At 35.0% G+C, this 14,390-nt stretch overlaps 1 protein-coding gene across 2 annotated transcripts in view; it reads right to left on the bottom strand.

Moving 5' to 3' along the window:
* Positions 1-14,013, bottom strand: part of LOC139139876 (uncharacterized) — a 46,689-nt gene extending 32,676 nt beyond the window's left edge. Inside the window, exon 1 of one of the 2 annotated variants that reach the window (XM_070708823.1) lies at positions 13,919-14,013. The gene's annotated coding sequence lies outside the window, so the exon portion shown is untranslated. Of the gene's footprint in view, positions 1-9,242; positions 9,330-13,918 lie in introns of those variants that run through there. The other variant, XM_070708825.1, reaches the window with a different exon arrangement.
* Between the last annotated feature and the right edge of the window lie 377 nt (positions 14,014-14,390).

The following is a 14,390-nucleotide window of genomic DNA, read 5'->3' as shown; positions in this document are numbered from 1 at the left end:
AGTGTCTATACGTACTGTACACCTGAATCACCTGAAAGGACTTCAATGACAATAGAAATTCCATCAACTGGATCTTCTTCATCAAGATAATTTATCACTGATGAAAGGTAACAGTAAGTTCCAAAAACTGCTAGGGCATGTCTGAGAACTATATGATAAGCACCACCATGAGACTCCAAGCACCACCATGGGACTACAAATATCTGAGTTTGGAAACTTGAAGAGCCTATGACACAGTGCTTTGAGAAACATGAGACGCTACTTCCCATGCATGGTTGGATGCAGGGGATCACCTTTGTATTCTGGATACCAATGTACAGGGATACCTGACCTAGAATCGGCAACCAGACCTCCCATAACCAGTAAAAATAGCGTAATGATGCTACAGATGACTGCTATGGTAACCAAAGTTTTTCATAACCAAATGAAAGAGATACACCCTGCTACATGATACAGTACGCAATGTAACACGGTACAGTAAAGAATCTGGCAACTAAATGTATATGGGAAGTCTAGGATATATGGTAACACCAAAAAACTAGTTGTGGTTCTCTGATTTCAAGGATGGAGTTCGGCAATCCCTGCCTGTAATAAATCAGCATGCACATGCACAAGAAAGGCGGTCACATTTAAACCTAAATTTAATAATATTTTAACACAACTCAGCAATCTTGCTTGATCAATAATTATCAAATTTATGAGATTATATTTGCATGAAGTGTTGGTTGTCAGGTACAGAATTCATTTTAATTGTAACTTAAATTAAGGTTCTCTTGATATAAATAAGTCACTAAACCTTTGCTAGAAACACTTTAATGAGTCATGAATTATGCTGAAGAGTATATAAAACACCAATATCGTTGCAAATAGGCATACATACAAGTATCTTTTAACTCATTATACTACACTTCACTTAATATGTCCAAATCTGAAAACATTAATTTTTTACTTTATCTAGTAAATAAAAAGTTCAAACAAGCAATGTTGCGACTGAAATGGACAGATGCTACCACTCTACAGGTCTATCAGGTTGTTGAGAGAAAATTGATAAATTGATTTCATTCTGCTTAAATTATTCCTCGTTATTGTAACTTCCACATCGGGCCTCAATTAAAATGTTTCTCAGAATCTTGTGCAGCTTCTACTTTAACCAATTTGGAAAACGTTTTTTTGAAATTGTTGGGATTGAGGGCATTTTTTTACGGGTTTTTTGTTCACTTCTAAGGTACATGTGGAAATGCACAAAATTTATTGTGTCAACACTGCCTGTGTACATAATACCTCTATTATTATGGAGAATTTGTAAAATCTAGACTCCAAATCATCAGTAATGATGGAACTAGTTGGACATATCGCTGGATCATAAAACAAAAATATTTCACTGGCCAACTCTGTAGCTGTGCAAAAATATCCGAGGAACAATGATATTTTTTCTCTCTGGACTTACCAGTCCTAGTACCATGCAGCACATACATGCAGTTCAGAGACTTAATTATAAAACGTGAAATTACTCAACAAATATATCTCTATGTAATCCCTATAAGAACCTGAATAAACCTATTATACTGAGGAGTGCTAATCATTATATTTCATTTGCTAGAATGATAATTGATACAGAAAAAAAACTAAAATGTGAAAAAAGATGATTTTTGTTCCTGTAGTATGGTATTTACTCACTTGGGGATGTGGTTTGTTGGTAGAACAAGCCTGGAAATTTAATAGTGGCATTTTGTATCATTTATTTCCTTTGTTCCCCGGATGCTAAAACTGATCTACATGTCAGGATAAAACCCAAGTGCGTCTGATGGTTAATGCTTGATTAATTTGATCAGTTATCAACAGTGTATTTTATGATAAAAATCATAATTGTTTCCTTAAACTCTACCACAATTTGAACAAATAGGTATACCTGCAGATTAAAATGGATATTTGTGTCATTCTGGCAAAACCAGCATTCTAAACAATAAAGAAAACATGAAATGATTGGCCTTCTCATTCCTAAAATGTAAAGCATTTATCAGTACACAGTACATTACTTCCCTATAAAGGTTTAACATTACCATATCCTACCTTATCTCTGCATGGCACAAGGCAGATATATACACACATCCTATTTCAGGTCAATCATGAACATTTGTCTCATTTGGAGACGTAGTTGCAGAGATTCCTCACATTATACCACAGACAGTGACAATGACATTATTTTAACCAAAAGTATGGCATAACATTGGAGCAGTAGAAGGTGAACACAAAATTGTCAACAAAGAACTTAAATTCACCTGATTTGGACAACAATTAGTGTTACATATCCTGTTGTGGGCGATTTCACAAGATTTTGATTCACCTCATATTACAATATAGTTTCACCTTGGGTTAGAAAACAGTGAGTGAAAACGTGTTACAGGCACTTCCCTTCTTTTCAAGACACTTTGCAGTCAAGAATACAAACACAATAAATAACAGCAGCCAAACAAATTTACAGAAAACAGTGTTTAAACAATACGTAGGATGAAGTCTTTCAACATGATTATAAGTTTCTTGACCTTAAAGAGACAAGACAGGTGACCTTCTGAAAGGACAGGGATTAATTAAGACCAATGTCAAAACTGGCAGTGCGTTAGATAATTCGATCACAATGTACATAAGGGCCGGACGATGGTACAAATTTTCCAATCCTGAAATTTTCTAACTTACAGATTAATATTGAACGTTTAAACCTAGAAATTAACACACCTGTACATTCATTTGATGAGTGCTAAAAAGCAGTAATTTTTAGCAAATTTGTGTAAATAAAAGCAAATTTCAGACAACGCCTTTGTTTGCACAATTTGTATTGCTGTCATGGCTATAGCTATTGTGTTGATTTCCTTTGTACATTGTTATCACACCGAGCACTCCACATCGGAACAATAGTCTTTGACAGACAGAGCTGAGGTCGCAGACCTATTCAGTCTCTACCTAGCCTCTTCCATACGCAGCATAAAACACCTTTTTGTACTTTGTTATGACATGTATGGGAGATGTATAATCTTCCTGAAAGAATTTATATCTTTGCATTCTACAGTTGTTATAAGCTGTGTGTCATTTCAAAGAGAATACTTCAGTAGATATGAAAATGGTTAAGTATGTGATTATTTGAATATTAAAATTGGTAACGAGAACAGGAACTACTGTATAGTCTCTGAGTTTGTGAAATAGTATTTTCATCTTTTGTTATATCAAGATAAGAGGCACAGTCAGCAACATTATAAAGAAATGACAACACTTGCCAAATAAAAAATATCCTACATATGTGAAATGGTTGAAAATTCACTAAGAGGTAGTAACAACAAAATGTATAATCCTGTGTCCATCAGGGAAACAGGATTCCAGATTTAACAGTTTCTTCAGTAACTAGAATATTCAAACATTTCTGAATGTGAAAACGCCAAAACTAATGCAGAGTAAATTTAAGTTAATTGAAGTGACACATAATACCTGCGAATTTCAATCCTCAGTAAGTTTCTGAACTTCAACTTCATCAGCCATCAATATCAAGTGATACGACGAATCAACACCAAGACTACTACAATTATAACCATTACGAATATAAGACACTGTGTATCTACTGTGAAGTCACTTGGTATCAAAATGTACCACATACCTCAGATCAAACATTGTGACCACCAAGGTGAAATCTAATTTATCCCAATATCTCAGATATGAATGTTCCACAAACAATTACAGAGAGTACTGGTGTATGTACGGTCTGTGAAGAAACAGTAGCTATGTGCCTTAGCTTACTGAACTATATTGGTACATTAGAAATATTTCACCAAGTAAACCAGCAATGTCACTAGTTTATATAAATTTTGACTGGCTCATAAAAGTCAAAGTTCGTATACATGTTGTAACTCAGATCTTCAGCTCTGTACATTAGTTATAATCTTTTGAGTCTTTGGTTTCCTTATACATGTACATGGATGAGTATTGACATTCCCGAATCCTGGAAAATGTCTGGTTAAAGATCCAATGTCATTGCTACTGGCCTTTGTGGGTCTCTTTGCCATTTTTTTGAAAAATGATTTTCATTATTTTATTGTAAATTGTAACTGTAATTTTGTTTTCACTATTTATGGTACACAAAGAGCAAAGTTTGATTTATTTGTCTGACTGGTAACACTCCCCATGCCTTCCATGCAAATGCAATGATAAATGAATTCTTTGTATGAAAACAGAACACATGGACTATTTTTCGCAATATTTGTTCTTTTTATGCAAACAAATGTTACCTTTGAAGAAATGAACAGATTTCATTGTAAGTACGACAGGTTTGATCTTAATTGGATCATTGCCTTAACAAGCTTTAATGTCCTTGCTGCCATGAGCAGTTACTGTTGCTGGGTAACCAGAAGCTGTTGCCATGGCAGCCACTTCACAATGATGGCATCCATTTGGCTAACAATTTCAGAGCTACTGTTGTTCAATTTAAACATTAATTGATGAAATAGTGTTGAAAAATAACCCACTGAATCAGCCTCTGAGGATTTCTAAAAATTTGAAGTTCTATCTGCAGTTTTGTTTCCTTAGATGAAAAACACAGCCATATCAATATACTGAGGCTTGCTGTTTTGATACTTTATAAGATTTGTGAATAATGTGACACAATGTACGGTGAATAAATTGTCAAGCAGTGAACAAGTCACGGAGTGTATACAATTGTAGATTGTTGGCTAATATGGCAAATTTCATTTGAGTATCAACAAAGGCAGGATTATTGTAACGCTTGTCTGCACTTGCTGTAATTTATGACTCTGGGGGCAGTGTGCTGAAAGCATGAACTGAAAACCTGTACATCATGACGCTACATTAATTTTGTTATTCACATCAAAAATAGCATTACAACATTATAACATGTATATACATTAACAGCACAGATAAAAGAATCGTAATATTACTATTTGAAATGAAAATTTTCATCATGTTACAAATATCCCTTTCACTGGTATGTTTAGTGAATTATAGGCTACCATGTCACTAGCTAAAATGCCCTTTACATGAAATGTAAATTAATCATAGATAATTGGCACTGAATCAGACACTGTAGTTTTAGTATTGCCATCGTTGCAGTTCAACATTTGGTTTCTTATAGACAATATCAATAACAGCGGCATTAAATTTCAAAGGAGTATTGTCTCTCATCTGCCATGAACAATAATGAGTATCAATACTTTTAGCTCTATCACAAAGCAGTGTCTGCAAATGGCATTTTAAACATCCTATTTATGATGTTACGATGTCCAAAACAATGGACCTGTATACCCTTGAAAATGTCTCACCATCTCTGAATGGATATGACATCCGCTTTGTAAAATATGGCACTTGATACAATCCTAATACATGTATATTCATGTAAGTAAATGTAAATGTAAGTATATTCATATGTAAATATGTAAAAAATATATTAAAGGTTTACTTCAGTATCTTTAGCGTAATTATATTTCATATTTTTGAATATTTGTGATAACAACATGAAAATAATGATTGGCACATACAAACTTTCAACATGCAGATATTGCTTTGTTAGATATTGATGGATCTGGTTTCCCCATGATTAGAAACACTGCAATGTCTAGTGTGTTTGATATCATATGATCTGAGTATATCCATTAAAGTAACTATAGAACTGTACTTTCCAGTAGTGAAATTATCAAGTCTGTCTGCATACCTTTCCTCTTTAGATGCACTTTTATATTGAGTAATGTATTTTTTTAATTTCTGAAAATAAAATGTTCTTCATGTGGAAAAGGCATGTATAGATCTCTGTAAATCTATATTTAATTTAACAAATGAGAAATGCAGTATATGTTGAATTATCCAGACTGCCTATACACTTCACATTGAACCAAAAACAATCAAAAGTGAAGCTGTTATCTACACATTTGCATAAAATATGCCTGTTTGAGGTAATTATGAAGCCAAGTTATACTTTAGACATTACAATGGATGATCTGGTAACTATGGTAACATGTACACTGGACATGCATAACTGCTCCGTTGACTGAAACTGTGTATTACAAGACCTGTGGTGACTCGGCAGATTTTGTATGGCATCTTGAAGATTCATACATTCAAAATCTTTGAATCTTTGTGTTCTTATTCAGTGTATACTAAAATAAACTATGGATTTTTTTGGTAACCCATTACAAATGTTCACGATGCAATTGATAAATGTTTTCCCATTTGTCTGCTGTGAGTATACTGGTATTTCTCAATGAACACAAGTGTTGGGTAAACAATATCTATTTTATATAGAGCATTTCTTCATATTGATTTTTTTCCCTTCAATTCAATGTCTTCCATAATGCACACTGACTGCAAATGCTGAGGCAGTCTTGAATACAATCAATTTTGTACATGAAGATAATTGTCAATTAAACAAGCCACATGTGAAATTTTCATAGACATTGAAATCAGAATTTCTAATTAAAATGTCTTAAATTTTGAACCAAATTTTATAATGATATGCATATACTAGTTTATAGCTATTTATAATTCATGTACATATAATTATTGAATAGTGTTTGTCTGTGATTTCATATTTCTAAGGTTACAGTTCAGAAGCAACAAAAACTTGGGGGTTTTGAATTGAACCACTAAATTACTATTTCTAACTTTTGAATAATATTTTTCTGTCCATTCATTCCTGAGGCTTTTAAAATGCTACACTAAGATTGATAATTGATTTTGGTAGAGTTCATGTTATCTTTCCTCATGTTTCCTTAAATTAGTTGAACGAAATATGACCCACATTATTCAAGATACCATCATCTATTCATTGATAATTGTTTAAAACACTCTATTATCTATTTGTCACTTCACAGGTCATTGAACCCTCCTGAAAATGACCAGGTGTTTATCACTATTTTGTTTATATTAATGCTAAGGGGCAAAGTGTAACCTGAATTAATTATAAGTATCTTCCATGTGTATGTACTGCTATCTTCCATGTGTATTGTACTGCTATCTTTCAAGGCAATACAATCAATCCCTCTTCCTTATTTCAAACTTTCAAAAGAGTAAAAATTTTCAGTTTTGTGTTAGCTCATTAAAAGTTACCCGCCTGAGAAATTTACGTGTATCCTGGGGTTCCTCCTTTTTCATAGACATACTGTACATGTACAATAATGTATATTGCAAGTTTCACGTAAAACCCTATTTTTGAAATGCCTGACATATATTTGTATCCTGTTTATATTTTGCATGTCCGTTACTTTGACTGTTTGTCTTCTTACACAATCAACAATGCCAACTACCTGTGTACCAACAAAAGCCTGGTTGATAAATCCTCCAGTAGGAAATTCAAACAGTCAACATAAACTGCCAGAAGACGTGTGTATACATTTCTTTGTCTCCTTGGAAGGAAACACACTGTTGTTTACCATTATAATGAGTACACTGCCATCATCTACCACAGGTCCAAGCACAGTGTCCTTGCCATTATGACAAAGGCTAGGTTTTTATGTTGTTGGAATGCTTGTGCATTACATGGTATTCTAAGTATGCACTGTATGTGTGTGCATCTATATAAATATCTACATGTATATTTTTTGCAACAGGTGCTTCTTTAGTACCAACAGAATACACAATGACAGTGCATCAGTCATGCAGTAAAAAAAACTGACTGCATCATGCATGCAGACAATGTCAAGTAAACCCAACTGCTTTCACCACCATGATACTTTGGTAAATATAACTGATTTCCATAAGCAACAACACAGTACCTCTAGCAAGTGTGGAAGGACTGTACCAGCAGATAAGAGGAGCGATATACATCTGCATATGGCGTGAAAAGGTTTCATTATAAAAGACAACTACAGCACTGTAAATATCTTTTGCTGAGCTATTTTCTAATTCTCCAAGGTGTACATCCTGATTAAAAGCTGAAGAGCACAAGAAGAACAAGAAAAAAGCCACAGATTATTTCAATTGTCATAGACAGCAATATTCTTTGATGAATGTCTACATGCATGTATTTGGAACACAGACAGAATTCTAACAAGAGTTCTTTTGAAGGAAACATAGACATCTTAATATTATGATAGTACAACTTCTAGACATTGCCGCAGTGTATGTGGCTGTTAATTCTGTCGCTAACAGAAGTTTTCACGTACCTATTTAACTGAGTATTACATAAGCATTAAGTACTTTGACTCGGAGAGAAAGTGCTTAGGTGGAGTTTGCATTGTCGTGGATGTAGCTTTGCTATGAACAGTTGTGGCTCAAGAGTAACTGACCATTTTAGAGATCAGTGTTCACAGAGCAGACAATGAAACAAAGAAAGGAGCTTTGATGTTTGGTGTATTAAAGTACAGATAGGTGTAGTACTGGCCATCTATCGCTGCTTATTGTTCCTAGATAATGATGAAATAATACCGGAGATCTATACAAGTCAAATAATGTGCTACAGTTTGCTGAGATGCCAGTGTGAGGCCGACAGCTGACATTTTTGGATGCTGTATGGTTTATTAGCCACTGGTAAAATCTCACTGTGGTATACCTTGATACATGTTTTTATAATATAACAACTTCAGACCTTTGGTCATGCAATCAGACAGAATCAACAGGTGTTGAAAGATTTCTTTAAACTACACAGCTCTGATGTTCAGACACCTTCCATTGTTTGTACACTGTTTCACGCTCACACTCATTGATTCTTCAAAGGAAAAATTAGCCGTTCGTGCATACTTCCCTTGCACAAGATATTCTATAAACTTGTTTAGAAATTTCATTAGGAAATGCAAGAATCAAAACATAATTTGCAAGTGAAAAAGTCATTGTTCAGGTGTAAAAACTAGCAATTTTCATAAACAATGACTTTGGAATTTTCTATTTTATGCCAAAATTCATGACGATAATCACCTGAACATGTATAATGCATGTTTTGCAAAGTTAACATAATATATACCATTATTGCTACCAATAGTTATTACCGCTGAGAAAAAGTTCAGCTAATTACAATTCATCATGAATCTTTACGCAGCTACAATTTTCTCACTACATTAGGAGATAACTTTAACTTCCAATCCTGTGCCAGAGTGCTATTGTTATACACGAATACAATTCATTTCTGAATCTAATTTTGTGTAACCACTCCGAGAAGATCACTGAACTCTGGAGTCAAATTTCCAGTACATGATTGCTCTGGTCCTTATCGCTAGTTATTTCTTCACATGCTATAAATGAAAACAATTTTGATTTACCTGTGTTCAAAATGTCCAGCACAAGTTTCAATGGTGCCAAGACGTTTTGTGATCAGAGTAACTGAAGTGAGCAAGGTAAACACGGACAAAGGACGTACACATATGTGCCAGCGTGGACCAATACTCTGGCTCCATGCCAGCTAAACTCCTATAACACTTCAGATTGGACAAACAATCAATAATATTTCCACACCACATCTATTGAGAAGCCCTGTTGAAATGTTTACCTAACATTTTTTCACATCCTGGAAAATTTATTCTCACTTTCTAGGATTTTTATACTTTTGCATGAAATCACTACAAGTTGTTAAGTTTGGACAAGGTTGTGGACACAACCCTGACGACAATACAAGAAACCTTGTCTGGATAGATATTACGCAATTCTGCTCAAGAGAATTCAAACAGTAAGTTCTTTGGTAAATTGAAAAGCTGTCTCTGTCTAGAGGTCACTGTTTTCTTTCTTATTTCTTCCTCTCAAAGGAATGGCCAAGACTAATTTAGGGACACAGACACTGTGCATATCTCAGCTAAAGGCACTCACAAAAATCTAGTACCTTCACAGAACAACTAATATCAAATCTTGTTTTCTATGATAAATGGTAACCTACCTGGAAAAAATTGGTCCAACTTAATTTCTATAGGAGCTGATATCGTTACAGCTTGACAAACCAAATAATCAGTAGATTTGCAGGACTATAATATAGCATAGCATACTGTACCTTTTATGAAAGGTACACACTAGAGAGCACATTCACTCAATATTTGGTGGTAAAACCAGAGCAGTATGTATGTCCAATAGTACTGCATACACTCTTTTCAAGTACATTCGTATTCTCTGATGGATTAGACCAATAACAGAATGGTGAATTGACTGCATGGTCAAAGAGACAAAGTTTAGAGGCCACAGACCTCTGACCACTGAAGTTACTCATCAAGGTGCAAATTTGAGAAAAGAAGATGGGGTCAACTCATTGATAGGGTTCATTGACCTGTATTGAAAATATGACAATAGAATACAAGTAGAGAAACATTCTATATGAACATGTGATGATTAAGAATGCTGCAGGCCAATACGAACACGTGACTGTTTAGAGTGATCCAGACCAATGTTAAATCTGTAAGTATTTGTTCATTACCTAAACAATCTGATAAGCAATCTCTCCATTGAACAGTTGCAATAAATGTATAATGATGATTATTAATGATATGCAATTAACAACGCTAGCTTCCCATGATAGACACCCCCCCAAAAAATGGTCTGTCTGCAAACACACAGTGTCTCAATTTGTGCAATGAGACTTTTGATACCAAGTAGATATAGATTGGCTAGGGGGAAGGACTATGTTTTCATTAACTCTTGCTGAGTCACGTTGTGTTTGTCAGACAAGCATGTGAGCTTTTTAAAAGACTGTATCACAATAACAATATCTATCAAAAGAATGGATGAGCCCACCATAGTTAGGATAGATGCCAAGGGCAAAGGGCTGATTTCTCATGCAACTGAAACATTTTATAGTGTACTTTATGACAATAAGACAATTGAAAATTATGCAAACATTATGTACACATGCATAATATTTGCAAATTATGCAAATATTATATACACAATAAGACAATTGAAAATTATGCAAACATTATGTACACATGCATAATATTTGCAAATTATGCAAATATTATATACACATGCATAATATTTGCAAATTATGGAAATATTATATACACATGCATAATATTTACAAATTATGTAAATATTATGTATACATGCCTAATATTTGCAAATTATGCAAAGATAATGTACATTTATGCACTCACGTAGAATAGTAAACTTTGGAATATCTGCTCCATGTTATCATTTCAGCCCATCCTAACTGAAAGCCAAAGGAAATACTAACTGGAAGGAATTTGATTCAATTAACAGAATATTGAGAAAGACCCTGTCACCAATTTCACATCATAACTAAATGACATTTTTATTACATTCTGGTTCAATGATTAAATTTATTAACCTTTGTGAAAACTGATGATAAGTTTCATTACTTGTTTTAACCATTGAGTAAATTTTTCATTATTCAAGAAGAAAGTTTACATTTGTGATGGGTGTCTGGAAACTGCCATCATACAATAATATCCCTGGTCTTTCAATGGTGAATTGAAAATTGCTACATTATACTTACATTACCAAGTTGCAAAAAGTTGAGATTTATATTAGATATTAATCATGAGTTTTTGCAAAAATGTCACAAGTAATAACATACTGAGTAGTTTCCTTGTGTGTTTTAGAGACAACTTTTCCAGTGTCATTTGAAATGAAGAATTATTTTTATGTTACAGTTATGGTCAGGTATTTTTATTTATAATTGCAGTAATGTCACTAACCTCTGGGTTTGCCTGACATATTATGTGAAGAACCCATTTTACAAACGCACTCAAATGTGTCAGAAAATACTGCGGACGTACTACGCCACTATAATAAGTCACTGAGAATGCATTGGCAATGCCTCATCTAGCAAGTCTATATTCTAATAATGATATGATGTATGCATTCCAAGTTCAATAAACTAGTTTTGAAATACAGCACTAGGTTTTAGACCATTATTCAGCACACACTATGTGTAACTTCAGTTATCCATGGAGTTCTCACGGGCTATGGGACTGGCTGGTCATTCAACCTACCCTTTCACTAAGGATTTAACGCAGGTATAGTGTATAGGCATTAACCTTGAATTTTCCTTAAGCATGATCATAACACCAGGTGCAACGCTGGAAGGGGGCTCACCCCTGTGCATGCATAAAAGTCAATGACTAAAGTTGTCAATCAAAAAAATGAAAAATGTGTTATTTTCACTTACAACGGATAGGTTAAATTGATTTGTCAAACTGTGGTATACGTGTGTATCTTTGTATGACTTGAATTCTGTACACACATTGCACGTCATGGCATATACAAGTCTATTATTCTGGTGATCCTTCATATATACGTGTATTTCCGTTGTCACACCTGTTCCAGGTAGTGCCTTCAATAGCTTACTTAGTCAGTCCCAGGTAACCCCAGAATGTTATTGTGGCAGTGCTATCCCCAATAACCTGACCATACAGAGTGTGGCGCACGTGTAACTGACTAGATTGAATCTAAAAACAAAGTGTGTACTACACGTATATCCTGTGTGTTTGTATTCCGTGTGATTGTATTTGGAGTGTTCAAATTGCTGAGTGACTTTTGGTCAGCACGCGCACAATTAGACAGAGGACCAATGCAACCATTTCAGCAGAAAGCAAACTGATTCCAATTGTGTTTTACAGTATCTGCATTACACTTAATTTTTTCATGTAGTAACTTTTCAACACAGCTGTCTATCTGCAATGGCCAAGTTTTTAACAAGTCTGCATGTAATCATGCAAGTCACAAGTGTAGTAGTCAGTTTTCCAAGTTCAAGACTATAATCTGTTCAAAAACTAAATGTCATACTGTAACAGTTTTGCAAATGATTTCTCATTATTTTTGAGAACTGTTGCATCAATATGTCGCCCTTGCACTTTATTTTTAAAGTTTATAGCTGTGTTAATTAAATTAACTGTTTGACAATCCACTATATGCAAATTACGCTTCTTAACTGTTTGCCCTCATTGCATACATGGTGAGGCAGGGTTCTATATTCTGTAATTTACAGAAACTATGTCTATAACTTGATATTACGTATGTTTGCGCCATATAAATTTTAAAGTGTGAATGAAAGTGTTGTACAAGTTTGAGCATGCAAGAAGTGAAATGCCCCTAAACTGTACATCAGAAGTTGGCACGGAGTAAACACTGTAACACAGATAGTCTAAGCCAGTAGCTTATTGGCGTGGCGTCGACCCAGCCATTGATCGCGATCATGTTTCTAAAAGGTGACTGAACTAGTGAATTTGTGAACTGGACAACCGATACATTCGTAAAGTTCAATTCTGTTGAAAGCTTGCCACTTTTTCACGGCGTACCCGTCTTTATATGGGGCCCGTTCATCCTATCCACAATTTGCAGGATAGATGAATCATGGACTCACCATTATTTCCATGCAATCATATGTACCGACATTACTGAGAGTAGAAAATTTCGGTATTTAGTGACAAAAACATTCACCAACATCATGAATTCATATCACTCAAAAGCCGTTGCGCAGTTTGGCTTATTCGACACAGAGGAATTGCAGCGGTGCAATTTGACCCCCTTGGCTTGATGATACTCTACGTGTCTCACACTCCGCGGAGGGCTTGGGACGGTGCATTGTTTAAATAGGATTTTAAAACACTAACACACTGCATTCACTACGTAATTCGGTTGATCGGCAGAGTAAATTGTAAGTCAAACATAACTCGAACGACAAGTTAATTTCATGGTAAATTGAGAATACACTACTGCGACGCGAATGAAAATGCAAGTGCAGGCCGCTTTGTAAAGAGCACGGGCCCCTGCCGCTATGGAAACGTATGTAAACTATATGACATGACTAACGACTGTTTCGTGCGTATTTACGTGTGATTGGGACCAGCCCTGCTCTAGCCGTACGCGTCACGTACTACATCAACGATTATTGTCAATGTGTCGTCCATTTGGCATGACACCGATTAAAAGTCAATAACGAACGACGTGCATAACATTTGCATTTACACATTTTCAAAAAGACAACGATACTCACCCCTTGCTGGATAGATAGAGATAGACGTACCAGTACTGTGTTGCAATCTCCGTTACGCCGCTGAGGCCGGCGCCATTTTCAGTCTGTGTAAAAATGCCGACTAAACCATTCGCACACGGGGAAGTAGGTCAACTTGCCTAGTGTTAATCCGAACACGCATGGCATGTATTGCCCATATTGATTTTCCTGATTTATTGATGTAGTTGAGCGCCCTCAACCCCCGTTCGATGTTTTCATTTGCAACAGTTGTGGATACGCAGTCTGAGGATTACAGGCTTCTTCAAAAGATTAAAAGTTGACAACAGATAACTAACTGCATCTGCAAGAAACTCTTTAAAACCTGTCATTTTTGTGGTTAGGGGAGAACCATTTGATTTCGGGGGGGGTATGGAGGATTTTGAGAAAAAAAATTGTCACCAGGTAAGATAGAAGGGAAAAAATGATCCTGTCATGGCCTGAGAAAAAAAAATGT

Source organism: Ptychodera flava, chromosome 9, assembly GCF_041260155.1.
Source record: "Ptychodera flava strain L36383 chromosome 9, AS_Pfla_20210202, whole genome shotgun sequence".
Lineage (NCBI taxonomy): Eukaryota > Metazoa > Hemichordata > Enteropneusta > Ptychoderidae > Ptychodera > Ptychodera flava.
Note: the sequence above shows the minus strand (reverse complement) of the source record. Positions and strands in the feature narration are given on the sequence as shown.